Raw genomic sequence first — 15,907 nt, forward strand, 5'->3', positions numbered from 1 at the left:
TTAGTATTTTCTAAAACTTTGACAAGCAATTTTCATGCACAATTTCAATTTGTTTCAATTTTTAAAAGTGCATAAATCTCAGGTTTCAATCATTTCACCTTTGCCTATTTTATTTATCAAGTTGGACAATTTTTTAAATTTTTTCCCCCATTATTTCGGCAAAAACCACCAATTAAAAATTTTTTAATAACGGCCTATGGAAAAACGCGTTTCGGTTAACGAACTTTTCGGATAACGAACTAGTTCGTACTCCGAATTAAGTTCGTTAACCGGGGGACGTCTGTATATATATATATATATATATATATATATATATATATATATATATATATATATATATATATATATATATATATATATATATATATATATAGATATATATATATATATATATATATATATATATATTTATATATATATGTATATATATATATATATATATATATATAAATATGTATTTATGAACATAATTTCTTATATATTATAAGTAATTTATGAGTGGAAAATAATTAAATAATTACATACTCTTTTTGAACTTTCATAAAGTCTCAATACAAGGTAATATCAGGAGAGGAGCTATAGTTATGAGTTTATCCAAACAAGAAAGTACTTTTTGACAGTTAGGTCATTCAAATCCTCCTCTATTGTAGCAGTGCCTCGTTACACTTTTACTAATTTAGAGCTTTTTAGTTGAATCCTCAGTCAGCAGAACATCTATTATTTGTGTAACAAAGTATTCAATCAAGTGTAATTCGGGTGGCGAGACTATATCAATAACAAGAGTTTTTCCAGACTCCTCGATTAGCTAAAGTCAAACAACATTTTAATAGCTTTTAATGTCCTTATAAAGTTCACTATTCTCAATTATATTCAATAGACAAAAGCTTATTTCAGAGAACGAAATAAATAAGTAATAATAAATAATAATAAATTTCTGACACCAATTAGCCAAACTTTAAAAAATCCTCAAGTTTCCATTTTAGTCTTCTTTTTCTCCTTCACAATAACATCAAGCATACTTTTCTTTGTGCATTTACGTCTCAGCATCAAGCATACTTTTCTTTGTGCATTACGTCTTATAAAAAAAAACTATAAATATTAAGTTAAATGTTGGTAAAATAACAAAAACCAACCTCTTTCTATAATTTATCATGTAATTACACACAATAGTTGGTGTTTAATTTAAAGAAATGCACAGTAAACGAATAATAAGCTTTAGGTTAGCTTCTACTAATTTAAGCTTATTTACTTAAGTAACTTCATGACCCCCATCAATACCAACACTTATTAGGCAAATGTAGGGATTAAATTTTCTGTTGTTGCAAATCTCTTTTATTAATTTCCCCGGTCAGGAATAAATACAACATCTCTCTGAACTGTATCAACAAACTTGGAGCTTCCATTGTTGTGGATTTGTTGAAAGGTGCCTGAAACTACTTCATAAAAGTGATTTAACAGGAAAGATTTTTTCTTAATACTTTTTGAGGCATTAGGTTTGATAGAACCTAATGCCTCAAAAAAAGTAGAGAGTTATTTATAAATATATAAGTAATATGAATAAACGTAAATTAAAGTACATACACATTACTGTAATCTCCACGGCCCAAATCTTTACTTATCTCAGTCATTATACTGATTATTGTTGCATTGGAAAAATCCAATTTTTTTTATAGTAAATAATTTGTTTGAAGATATTCCTAAAATAGGTTTGGGCTTATTTTAGGAACACCTTCAGATAAGATCTCCAGATAAAGATCTCCAGTGTAGAGAGCGAAATGAAGAGCTTTACCATATAAAAAAGATATATTTCCAAGACAAATGTTCTATTCAGTTATGTTTGACTTTAATTTAAACATATTTTGTAAAATTATTAGTAAATATAAATAGATAGAAACGTATAAATGCACATTTTCCTGTTACTGCATTAATTCTTTATTGTTTGATGTTTTATACATATCTTTTAGTACAGAGAAAATAACTTGATTAGAGATTTTTGAGTCTTAAGAAAGAATGAGCTCATGTTGATTTTGCACTGTTGCAGAATTTGCAAGGGTGTCTTAAACCTTAACCTATTCTTTAGCAATAATCATTGCAAATAATTGCATTATTCCCATCTGAGGACTCAGGCTATTTACTAAAATTCTGAACAAATTTAGAAAGATTGATCTTTTGATTACTTTCCTACTCTTTTGCAATTCCGCATATGAAACATACCCATACAAATAAATTGCTTGCTTATAAATTCAATATAAACTCCCTATTTTAAAATGAAAGGAAATACAATTTTGCCCTTTCATGATCAAATTGGACAAACAGTTCCTTTTTAAGTCTTACCATTTTCTTTAGCAGAAGACATTTATTAAATAATGACTGGTGATCTGAGTTTGATTGCAAAATATAATGCTGAAACTTTTATTGAAGCCCTTCTTTATTTCGAACAAATCAAACCCTTTTTTTTGCCGACGCTTTAAGTATCCCTTGTAACTACAGTATCTTTTGAAAGAGCATTAATAACCGCTTATAAAACATGGTATACTGGAGCTAAATCTATATTACAAGGAAAAGATCTTAAAGAAATGGTATGTTGTATAACTTCACTTAGTGGTCAATGTATTTATTAAAAAAGTGACCGTTTAACTATACAAACTTGGAACAAGAGTCTTCCTCTAAAAAATATCATTTTAAAATTGTATCTAACTAAAAGTAACAACGCGATTCCTTTTACTTTACTTTTGCAAAGAAATCAATATAGTTGGACTAACAAGACGAATCCATTTACTTTAGAAATTAGGCACGCTATTGTCAATGCTATGTATCAAGATTTTAAAAGACAAAAAAATTGTATACTTTATTTAAGATGCATTTTAAATAAACCAGTAATTTTAAAAATAGCCTTTTCAATTTTCCGACACCAAGCAATTCGCTTATTTTCATCAAATGAGATCGAGCACAAAATTGCAGCATCTACATGAAGAGAGCTTACGAATTAGGAATTGATGACTATTTTAATTTAACTGACTATAACAACGCTACGCAAGTCACTGTCATTATTGATTTTTTTTTTAAATTACAGGCCAGAAATTATAGGTAAATTGAGAACATTTTGTATATTAACGATGTTTTTACATATCAATGATGTAGAACATTGAAACAGAATGAAATGGACCTTTTTAATAAAAAAAAAGAAGTAACTCAATTTAATAATTAGAGTAATACTATCTATTTTAACCCGATTTTATAAATATAAATGATTTCTCATTTCTTTTAACTCATGAAAATGTCTTCCTTTTCTGCCAAAGGATAGTGATTAAAAATGATGAAAAATTAAAAAACATACACGATTTAGGTATAGATTTATCTTCTACATTGTTGATATCAAAGGTGTATAATTGCCCTTGAATAGAAGTGTTACGGTTTTTTATAAAATTAATATTGGTAGTGACTTGAGTAGGATTGATGTAGTCTAATAAATTAAAAAAAGCAACAATTCCAGGAACATTGGCTCTATTCATATACATTCCACAATTGTCTGCTTGATCACATTTAATAAAAATGTAAGCGTCTGTAGGTGTTCGAAAATTGGAAATGTTGTTATTAAAATTACTAATTTGAATAAGAGTGCATCTTAAAAATCTCTTTTTCTGAATTTTAAAATCTAGTGTGATGGCGTTTGTCATATTTTGATCTACTTGCATAGTAAAGGGGTTGATTTGTTGAGCTACACTGTTTTGATCTCTTTGTAAAAGTAAAGTATAAGGTATAGGGTTAATTCCAATGGGTTGATACATTTTTAAAATGATATTTTTTAATGGCAAACTGTCTGTCCAAGTTTATACAATAGTACAGTCGCTCTTTTTTTGATAAATAAATTGTCCGTTGAGCGAAGTGAATAATGTAACAATTCTATTGAATTATTTCCTTGTAAAACGGCTTTGACACTATTTAACCATATTTTATAACTCGGTGTAGTAGCTCTTTCAAAAGTAGTTGTAGTGACAAGAGTTACTTTAATAGTAGGTGAAAAAATGGGTTTTATTTGTTTGCAGTATAGTAAAACTTCAATAAAGGTTTCTGCGTTATATTTAGTAATTAAAGAGGAATTGCTTGTCATCAACTTATAAATATCATCAGGTAAGTAAAAAGGTAAAACTTGAAACGTTTTACCTTGAATTTCAGGAGTACCTATGGGTACATTATTACATGTATAACTGATATCATAATCTGAATAGGAATTACTGTTCCTTTGAAGTTTTAATAGACCTTTCATAAGTAATGTACTAATTTTAATTGATGATAATTTTCTTTGGAATGATGGTAAAGAAAAAAAGTAATAATAATAATTTGATGTTCCGTCTATAGGATCAGGAAGACATGAAGGCACACCTTTTGCTTTATTAGTAAGATATTTGTTAAATATAGTAAAATCTGGTCCTGCGTAAGTATGATCACAAAAGGTCATATTATTTAAACTTAAATTGAGTAAATTGTTTGTCATGTTTATACTTTCGGTAAAAACATCATTTTTAATTCTCGTTCAGGCCATATCACTTGGTTGACGTTAAAAAAAGGTAAAGTTAAAGAAGCTAATGGTATAGTTTTAAAGTATAACGATAATATTTTCTTCTGTTTGTTAAAGGAAAATAAAGTTGATAAAAACTTGACATTGATTCTGTAGGTTCAGCGGTCAAATCGCACGATCTAATGGTGACAAATTTTGTTAAGAGATTTCCAGGACCACTTGTAAAAGCTTCTTAATGGTATCTGAAAACTGTGGTTACACAATTTATTCATTGGTATAAACTCCGGGAAGAAAGGGATTTTTAACATCAACATGATCGTTCCAAATTTTCCATAAAGCATTGATATGAATATTAACATTGTAGTGTATGTTTAAATCGTTAAGATTAGTTTCTAAGTTATAAATGTTACCTTCTAGTGGTATTGTGTTGGTGTTGCTCATTATAAAGGTCCAGCAAAGAATTCTTCTATACCGTTTAGTATCACTTGTCTTTTGGGTGAAATAGCTGCTATTTGTGTCGCGCTTAAAAGTGGATGTTTTTCATAAATTAAATAGTTTTTGCTAGTGTGAGTATTTAATAAAACATTGAATATGTTGTTGTATGTAGATTTAGTAGTAATATAGTCGTTTTGTAATAATTTTGTAAAATCTTCTATAATGTATACACTTGCAGTTGTTTTATTTGAAAAAAAAACAAAATAAGATAAACCTCTTTCGTTTCAATTTTTATTTAGAGGATTCAAAGTAAAACGAATAGTTTGTAAAAAAGAGGATTAGTTGATTATTCGTTTCCTTTTTTGTAATACCATAACAAATTATAATCGGTTCTACCACTAACTATCGTATTGACGTTAAATAAATTTTCTTGAACATTGTTGGTAATGTCTATACTAAATTTTATCAAGGTAAAGGAAACTTAATAAATTGGTATTGTATCGAAGTTCAGTAAAAGGATCAAATAAATATTTTGGATTTAAGTATTTCGAAATTTTGTCATCTTTATTATCAGAACTTGAAAAAAAGTCTGAAAAGGTAAAAACTCTATTTAATTTTGATTTATAAAGTTCCAAGTTTCTAATGAAAAAATCGTCTTGATAGGCACTAAGTGAATTAGTTTCAAAGAGTTTACCGCTTGTTGAATATAAGCTTTACATATTTCTCAGTTGAAAATCGTCCATGTTTTCCATATCTAATATGTCGTAACAAGGAAACGTGTCACCTGGTAAGGGTATATGATTTGCATACAAAATAACAATTTTGGTGACTAGATAAAATTGATCTATTTTTCTGGTAGGATTAGTAATTATGTCATTTTGAATATCTGTCAACATTTTTTTATAGCAGGTTTGGATTACATTCTTAAACCGTAATTGTATTCTGGCAACGATATGTTTTCGTCTACTCGAGTTAAATTAGTAGGAACATCCATGCTCATTAAATTCATAATGGTATTATTTTTAAATGTAGGTTTGTTTATATCGTTAGGGGACAAGGGTAAACTAAAATCGTTCAACCCATTATAATGCACGCTAGCTTCATTTTTATTTTTAATTTCGCTAAAATAACAGGTACTACAATTATATTTATTTACATCTAATACATCATCAAATGATAAATTGTTAATTTTTTCTTTTTTTCTTTTTATCTTGCAGCTTTTTTTCAATGGTTTTAAAAAGCATCAACATATTCGTTAAAGTTTTTATAGTAAATGTCTTTATCTTCTTCGTTAAAAGGTAATAAATCTTCTCGTCTTACTTTGTATGTCGTATTTAAATCGCCTACTACTCCAACTTTATAAATATAAACGGGTAAATAACCTTCTACTGAAGGGTTGGAGCTTTTAGAGACTTTATAATAATTACTTTTTTTGAAGTGTCCCAATATGGATGATTACGAGTTGCCTATTTGCTAAAGTTGTCTTTGGCATCTATTTTATATTTTTTCAAAAAACGTTCAGTTCCAATAGATAAAGGTTTATATATTTTCAGTTTTTAATTTCTGTATTCTTTTTCTACACGGTGTAACATGTTGGAAGAAAAGTTGTTCCCTCGACATTTAGCGTTGCGGTATTGATCGATTAAACGAAGCGCTTTACCTTTGGCGTCATCGACGTCCAAATCTTCAGGACTGATTCCGCTGGTTACTTTTTCTTTTTCGTTTAATTTTTGTTCCATATCTTTGATATGAAACTCCAATTGTTTTTTTGCCGTTCGCCTTGCTTTCTTAACTTTTGATAAAGTAATTTTAAACGTCTGATCGCCGATTCAGCCAAATAAGCTTTTCCATAACTTTTAGAACGAAAAATGATAAATATTTTGCTCTTTACACCATTGGTCCATTTTGTTATTAAAAAACCCAACTAAACAAAATTCAGGACAATGGGGAGCAAAATTTCACTTAAAACTACCCATTTCAGCCATACCAGCTTGAAAATATTGACGAGGACTGTCGTATGAAAATTAATGATTCTCTTAAACATTGGGTTTTCTAGGTGCTTGTTTTTAAACGTTGGCATCTGTTGTTTTTTTAAAAAGTAAAGTGACATGTGACCAAGCTATTATTGAAATATTCCATTTGGCATAGAAGGAACTTTATAAAAGTCTTTTATTTGTTCATAAAATTTTAAATCTGTTGGAATTTTTTTTAAAAGCGTCAAATTGAAGTAAGACTTTTTTAATTTTGTGTACGTCTGTTAAACCAAACAAACGACCTGATATTCTGGTCAGTTGATCTTCTATAAGGTTATCAAAAGACGTTGTCCATTTTTTAAAAGTCGGGATATTTTATTTCTTCTTTCTTTCGCTATTGATCTAGTCTCTATTGTTTTTTTTCTGAATTCTTAACGAGCTTTTGTAGTCAATATTGGAGTTTCGTTAGTATCAGTTGAAGTGCAAGCACCTATTGGTTTAGCTGTAGTATCTGTTGATTCAGGTAAGGCAGTTGCGCCTAATAATTCAGGAGTAGTAGTAGTAGTAGTTTCAGGTTTACTAATTTCAGGCAGTGTAGTGTTTTCTTCTTCTTTTTTCGTTTCCAATCGTGTATATGAAGTAGATGCTCGTGGTTCTTTTTTGGGTGTAGGAATATGTAATAACGAGGCGATTGTTAATGGATGAGTTAATAATTTTCGTTTTTTAAAATTGGTAAGTAAATTTAAAGAAATGGCAAAATTTTTATATTATTAGAATCCATTTCAAAACATTTTTTATCAGATAATAAAAGAGAATTTAAACGAGCAAGTTGAGAATTATACATTGCACGCATTATCATTAACACGTCAAGTAAAACTTTTTCTTTGATTGTATTTTCCTTATTTTAAAACTGATTTGAATTGGATTTAATGCTTTCTTAAAAAGCAGACAAACCCCTTTTAGCACAAGTTTGTTCTATATCTTCTTTTAAAATGACTACTAATGTTACATCTCTTAAAGGTAGCCACCCAGTAGGCACGCAACGTTTTATTCACGTTTCAATCACGTGTATTTTAGGTGACTTCGTCCAGGTTTCTATTTTACTTGAAAGTCACGTGAAAGTTACGTGCTAAAATATCTCGTCTTTCGGAACTTTTTTTATTTTAAAAAAAAAAACTGGCATAAGAAATGTGAAATAATATTTTTTATTATATTAATTATTTTTTTATAGTATAGTTTTTGTATTCATTATATTAGTTATAATTAGTTACTTCTATGATAATATAATTAATTTTTATTGTAGTATTATCATAATTAAAAAAAAAAAAATTGGTCTATATAATATCTTTTAACGCAATGCATTTAAAACAGAACTAAAAAGAACAATATATTCTAAGTTGTAATATCTAATATCTAAATTATATCAAATTAAGTTAAATAAATTAGTACCCTATTTGCCGTCCCTATTTGCCACACAAATAAGATTAAACTCAAATACAAGGTATGCCTTTTTTCTACTTTATGATATAATATTTAAGACTGGCGAATTTGTCCATTTTGCTTACTTAATTTAGTACGAAATAAGTTATGTTATAACGAATTTAATATCAAATTAAGTAAGCTACATGGACAAATTATAAGTTCTAGCAGAACTTATTCTTGATTCTTGAGCAATAATAATGTCTCTAGAACTTCTGCATTATTACTCAAGAGTCGTTTAGATAAAAACCCAAAATAGATTTTCTTTCTTTATTTGGTTTTTATCAACAAGGTTAAAGAATTTATCCAAGATAATATCAATAAATAAATGTGTTATGTTATTTATTATTGATATATGTATATATTATTATTAAATACTTTATCTTTTTAAAATATATGACATCTTGATCTCGTGCTTACTTGTTAAAAAGGGTTTATACTTATTTATTTCCTTTTTTTATATTATTTAAATATTATATGATTAATATATATATATATTCGAGTTATATGAAATTATAATTATATATATTATATGACTTTTATTACTATTGTTATTATGTACAATATAAAACAGGTTATTAACGCGGATTTGTTCGATGTTTTCCCCACAAAAAGATGATTATGATGCTATTGTATTTGCAACTGCATTTTACTTATCTTTCAATGTTGACGACCTTCCAATATGTAAAGCAAGTTTCTCTCAAGTATAGCATTGCTTTTTTAAAAATTGTTTAATGATTTAGATCAAAGAAATAGCACCAGAACATCTTGTTGCCAAAACAGTTGGTGACTCACCATGTAAGATTTGTGTTAAAAATTTGTGATTTAAGATGATTATTTAATATTCATACTATTATTTAAGTTATTATTTGTTTCTTTTGAGCTAAATTTGGTGTTGTAAGCTATTATTGGAGAAAATATCGACTTATTCATTAGATAAAGTTTGATGCCTGCTCTTACCCCGTTTCCTTCTTCATGTTTCAATCATGTATATTTTAGGTGACCTTGTCCAGGTGACAATTTTACTTGATTAAAATGTGAATGTTACGTTGCCAAAATATTGTGTATTTTGGAACTTTTTTTATTCATAATAAAAACCTGTGATTAGAAACTTGGAAAGATATTCTTTATTTACTATTTTTTTATAATTTAGTTTCAGGGATTATCTTATTCGGGATATTCCCGGAATACCAGATATTATTCTGAAATTTATCTATTTATTTTCCAAATATCCGAAATGTTTTCCATACATACAACTTATATTACAAGTTCCATACATACAACTTTTATTACAACATATAACAAGTATATATTATTCATCTATTTGTTATTATGTTGTTTTAGTCATCATTCATACAAAAATTAAGAAAAGTTTTTAAAAAGTTGAGAAACAACTTGGCTGAATGCAAAATTAAGGGGAAAATGAGGGGGGAAATATTCTGAATTTTTTCAGGATATTTTCCGTAAACAATTTTCCGGATATTTTAAATATAATGATTACATGAAATATGTAGTTTATATATTCATTATTGTAATTACTTTTAATTTTTACTTTTATAATAATGTAATTATTTTGCATTGTAATTTTATAATAATTAATTTAAAAAGTAGGGCGTAAGATATTTTATAACGTCGCAATGCATTTTTGACAAGAACAAAATGTCACATATATAATATTTTATCCAAACATATTATCTTATAACTAAGTTTTATCAATTTAGGTTTAATAAATATATTATAAAGCTTAGTTCAAAATTGTGTAACGTTATGGCAGATAATTCTCATATTGCAACACACAAAAGATCAAACCCTACTACAAGGTATACTTTCTACCATATTGTATATTATTTTAGACTGTCAAATTTGTCAATGTAATTAATTTGATAATAAATAAGTTATTATAACTTATTTAATATTAAATTTATTTAGCTACATGACAAATAATAAGTTCTGCATAAAATATTATTGACTAGGAAGACCCAATGGTATTGTTATGTTATTGCCTAGGAATATCATTCTGTAGTAAGACCCAATAACCTTTTAACTTATAAAGTTTGAGAAATTTCACTTTTCCCTCTCTTTGTCTTCTTTGTGATCGCACTCTGTAGCAAGAATTTGATTTAATTCATATCTTGTTGGTGAATGCAACTTGATTCTGAGTTGAATTTTTAGCACTCTGTATTTATTGGTGACCTAATTTGACAATACTTTATTATACATATTTTTAGTTTTATACTTAATATATTATATATAATTAGGGGTAGATCAGGCTCCTTAGCTGTGGTGAATGTTTCCACTGCAAAAGGAGCCTCAAGGTGAAAATCTGACCATGGATAAGGAAAATCATGATATAAAATCCCCACTATAATGCTTTGTGGTTATGTGATAACTATTACATTTTTATAAATTGTTTTAATTTTTGTGTGCATTCTAAAATGACATTTAATGCTGTTCAAAACTTTGTAGATTACTCATTTAAAGCAACTTTGTGGGCTGTCACCTTTGCATCTAGTGAGTTAATGTATGAACAAGTTAATGCAGAAACAGATGCAAATATAAGAAGATGGAAAACAAAGAAAACAAATTATCATGTTATCACATAGTACACAGATGTTATCACATAAGGTGAGTACAGGTCTTTTTCTAATCACGCCCATCAGTTATTAACTTTATATAGATATAGATATAGATAAATCTATAGATAGATATTAGATATATATAGATAAAAAATATTTTTTTAAACTTGTATTTTTTATTATGTACTTCTTTTTTTATAATCATCTGTCGACTTTTTTGTTACATCTTTTTTTATTAAATACTTATTTACTTTTTTAGCAATCAGAGTATAAAATTAGAAGGCAAATGACTTTTATTTTTTTACACTGTATGTAGTATTGTTTTCTTAAAATTATTGAATGATTTAGATAAAAGAAAACAAATAACACACTAGAAAATCTTGTTGCCAAAAGTAGCTAGCAACTCTCAAAGTAAGGTTTGTTTTAAAAGTTTGTGATTTAAGATAATTATTAAATAATCATATTATTATTTAAAATTTTATTCGTTTCTTTTCAGCTAAATCTGATTTATTAGATAAAGTTTGATGCGTGCTCTTATAGAAGAAAATATCGACTGATTCGTTAGATTATGTTTGAAGCGTGCTTTTATGGAAGAATAGATATATAAGTTTGAAGCGTGCTCTTCGTAAGTTGCAGATCTACGACTTCGTACTTATTACTTATTGGATATAAGGAGGATATTTTAACAAAAGTGCAGCTTTTATTACAAATTAAAAATTTTTATGTCAAGAACTAATATACTGACTAATATAACCATGTATTTTAATACGTATTAAATATTTCCTCGACGATAAATTTTTTTTCTTTACACGAATCCCAACACTTATAATTGTAATTATAAAGCATAATTATTGCTTAAATATTACGTGCCAAAACTAACGTAAAAAGCACGTCTTTTGGACAGTTTATGGGGACCAAAAAGTCACCTAAATATCATGTGCCAAAAGTAACGTGAAAAACACGTCCATAAATCACGTGAATTGGTCATTTCATGGGGACCTAAAAGTCACCTAATTGTCACGTGCCAAAATAACGTGAAATTCACGTTTTTGTCACGTCGCTGTGCCTACTGGGCAGGGTACATTATTAAAAATAGTTTTAGATGTCAAGTACAGCATATTTTCACCATTGGCTCTGTTAGATACAGCGTTCATGTCATAATTATTTTTCATTCGATCGTAAACGTATTTATTGGATAATAAATAACTATTATTTTGAATATATTCTCTTAAGATATCGTATTTGAATCCTCGAAACATTTCACCATATTGTATACATCTTTGATTAATAATGTCTTTTGTTTCTAATAATGTATCAAAAGATCTCTCTCCTGCGAAACTTTTATCAGAGAGTGATTCGCTTTCTATATAACCAGAAGTCATAACAGTGTAAGAAGCGCGAGATAGAGCGCTAGCATAAACACCATCAGCTGTTAATTTAGTTTCGTTTCGAAGGGGAATGTTGTATTTTTTAATAAAATTTCATAATTTGGCAAAAGTAAGTTGTCTTATTTGATAATAATCGGCTACTATTCTCATGTTGCCTATGAAATAAAAATTCGTTAGTGTAAAAAGAATATTGTTTTGGATCATTTATTTTTTCAAAATCAAACTGGGCTACGTTGTTAATAATACTTGCTAAGGATTCCTCTACATCCACAACATTGGCTAAATATAAAATATAAATTTTTAAATGGTTCAAAGTGGCTTTTTTGTTTCTAGGTTTATAAACGCGTAAAGAAATTTGATGAGATCTAAATTGATAATTGACTTGATTTTTACACATATCGACTAATTGTTTACCTAAATTGGGGATTTTTTTCAGTGGTTCATTTTTTTTAAAGTTCTTGTAAAACTTTAGCTGTGTTGGGTGTTTCGTTAAAATTAAAAAATTTACTGAGAGGCGTCAAATTATTAATTTTTTAATGAGGCGATTGAATCGTGTTTAAAGTGGCAGAGCGTGGTAAGGCGTTTTATGTAGATGGAATAGAGAAAGGAGGTGTTGCATCTAGAGTATTATCTTAAATAGGAAACTTTTTTAAATTTCTCATCATTCTTAATGATTCGCTTATATTTCTTTGATCTACTTGATTGTTGAATTCGCTTTGTTTATTTACATTTAAATGGTTTTAAAAGCGTATGCATCTCCTCCAACGTTGAGATAAGTTTTCCATTTTTCTTGATCACTTATTAAACTAGCAGCTATTTCGCTGTTGAGCATAGTATCTAGAGGTAGTAAACAATTTGAATATTGTTGAAAGCTGATTTCGCTTGCAATTTGATTTTCAACATTGGTGGGATCTGCATAAACAAGAGAGGATGGTATATCATATCTTTCGATGAGTTGAGACAAATCTGTTCTCTTTGTTTTTTCAGATTCAGGGTTTGTTTCTGCGTTTTATTGTTCATCCAATTGCAATAATTTTTTATTATAAATATCTATATTAAAAAGCATTTTGGGATAACAATTTTCGCAAAGTTATTAAAGGAGAATCATTTAAGTGATAAGGTTTATATCTATTCATGTTTCAAAAAAAGACAAATTATTTTGATAATATAATTCTTTTTGATAATAATCAACATCAAATTGTTGCCTTAACAAATCATTACCAGTTTTTGTAGAATGATAAGTGTCAAATGAGATGAATTTATTAGAATAATAATTTATAATTTCGTGATAAAGTTTAAAACGAGTAGAATTGAAATATTCTTTTAAAACGTTGTAATTGTGATAAACGAAGTCAGATATAGCTTGATTTTTATCTTTCAATTTTTTTTTTTTCATGATGACATTACCGTTTTCGTTAAAATTTGAATATGGGTATAAATATTCTTTGACAAAGAGTTTATTTTCTATGCAAACATATTCTTGAAAAGCATTTTTTATTTGTAATCTTTCGTGACCTGATAAAAGTTCGCATTTTAACATTTTACAGCTTTAAAACGCGTCAAAGTTTCTTTGATCCATATTTTATTTCATTTTCATCATCATCATTTCTTCTGTTCATTTCAGGAATTAAAATTTGCCCTCAAACAGCCAACTTTTGTCTCATAGCTTGACGTTTACTTGTTTTGTTTATTTGATTGCATAACTCGTCATCATTTTGTAAAATGCGTAAAAGTTCCTCGCTTTTCCAATCATTCAGAATCTAAAATGAATTCTCTTCGGCTATCTGAAGATTCGTCTGTAGATTCGCACAATCCATATCTTTTTTGTCTTTTAATTTCTTCGAGTAAAAGTGTAGCTCTTTCCTTTTCACGCTATTTTCTTTTTTTTATCGGATTTTCTTTTTCCTTATTTATATTGTTTTTATCTTCTTCGTTGGGTTTATTCTCCTTCTCTTGATTATAATTGTTATGATGAGATTTTAGATAATAATAGTTTTTCAAATTTTGAGCTTTGACATAGGTAAATGATTGAAAACTAACAATTTTTTTGTTAACGCTTATGTCTTTATAATCAGAGTCATATTTACCTTGAGCGTCTACTGGGATAAACACTTCTTGCTTTTTACTTGTAATCTGTGTTCTTAAGCGTGCAACCGAACAATTTCTTTTAAGTAAAGCCAAATGACCGTGTTGATTAGATGTTTCTTTATTTACCAAATCGCTTATGACGTGATGCATTTTACCAGCAGAAGGAAAATCACTTTTAAATAACTTTTCAATTTCGCTATTGTTGTCAAAAGAAATAATACGTTTGTAATGGGAGACTAAATTGTTCCAACATTGACTCGCTTTAGAAGGAACTGAATGAAAAACGGTAATAGTGCCCACTCCGTAATGAGATCCGCTAGAACATGCGCTAGTATATTGTTGACTTTTTAAACAAAAAGCACTAATGTCGTCAAACAAAAGTATCGTTTTTAATAATCGATGATCACTATTTTGAACACCATATTTATCTTTTGAAAAACTACTAGCTCTCTGTATAACTGAATCTAAGTTTTCTGGAATGTTTACTGTTAAGATATCATAAGCTTCCAAATTATTTTTAGTGGAATTAATAATATCACGCCATGTTTTGTGTTGAAATTCTCTAGGTTCTCTCATTTGTATTACAAATAACATTTCAGCATCAGGAAATTTTCCGTATTGTAATAATTCTCTCGCCATAGTAGATTATCCGCTTTTAGTAGGTCCTGTAATAATTGTAATTTCAGGATACACATCTTGAGTAGGTTTAAAAGTATTAAATTTGACTTGTGAATTAGTTTCTTCGTCTTTTAATTCAGGTTCATTTGATTTTCCTTTTAAATAAAAACTATGAAAACCTCTTTCGTTTAATATTTCAGTTATGGATCTGTCAACTTTTTTTTCTAAAGGTGTTTCTAAAGGTTTTTCTGTAGATTCTAGTTTTTGTTCAACTGTTTTTTCTTCTTTTTCTTTCATTTTTTTATTGAAATAAAAAAAAACTTTTATTTATATCTATTTATTAAAAAATTTTTTTTTTTAAAAAGCAGTCTAAAATGACTTTTTTAATATCCATTCTTGGTATGCTTTCCATAGCGTAAAGTAATTGTTCCATTGTTCCGTTACGACTCCATTTTTTTAACATTTGAAAACATTTTTTTTCGACATATCTATAATCTTCATCAATATGATCGAGTTGATATTCGTCCACTTTTCAAATGTCTTCCACAGGGTTTCCAATCTCGACCTAATCATCTTGCTGTTTCTGTTACGAACATAGTGTCTTCTATTAAATTATGATTCTTTTTTTTTCTCTCTATAAGACAAGATCAACTATAATGTATTCTATTAAAATCTTCACAATATTCACAATCCTCTTCATAACAGTCTAGATGACATACAAGACTTAAATATTCAAGTAAACATTCAGTACAACAACTTAAAAATTCTTCAGGGATTAACGGACGCGAGTTATGAAGAGTGAATAAAATTAAACGAGAAGTATAAAATCCT

The 15,907-nt window shown here is 27.9% G+C and overlaps 1 long non-coding RNA gene across 2 annotated transcripts; it reads left to right on the forward strand.

The window, feature by feature from the left end:
* The first annotated feature begins 8,303 nt into the window (after positions 1–8,303).
* LOC136075365 (uncharacterized) lies at positions 8,304–11,730 on the forward strand. 2 transcript variants are annotated; one of them, XR_010635868.1, is made up of 7 exons: positions 8,304–8,428; positions 9,150–9,204; positions 9,290–9,419; positions 9,560–10,226; positions 10,873–11,031; positions 11,331–11,393; positions 11,479–11,730. It is a non-coding gene; the product is annotated as an uncharacterized LOC136075365 (long non-coding RNA). The 2 variants fall into 2 exon arrangements; XR_010635867.1 differs by having other exon boundaries at positions 8,308–8,428; positions 10,128–10,226.
* The last annotated feature ends 4,177 nt before the right edge of the window (positions 11,731–15,907 follow it).

Source organism: Hydra vulgaris, chromosome 01 (genome assembly GCF_038396675.1).
Source record: "Hydra vulgaris chromosome 01, alternate assembly HydraT2T_AEP".
Lineage (NCBI taxonomy): Eukaryota > Metazoa > Cnidaria > Hydrozoa > Anthoathecata > Hydridae > Hydra > Hydra vulgaris.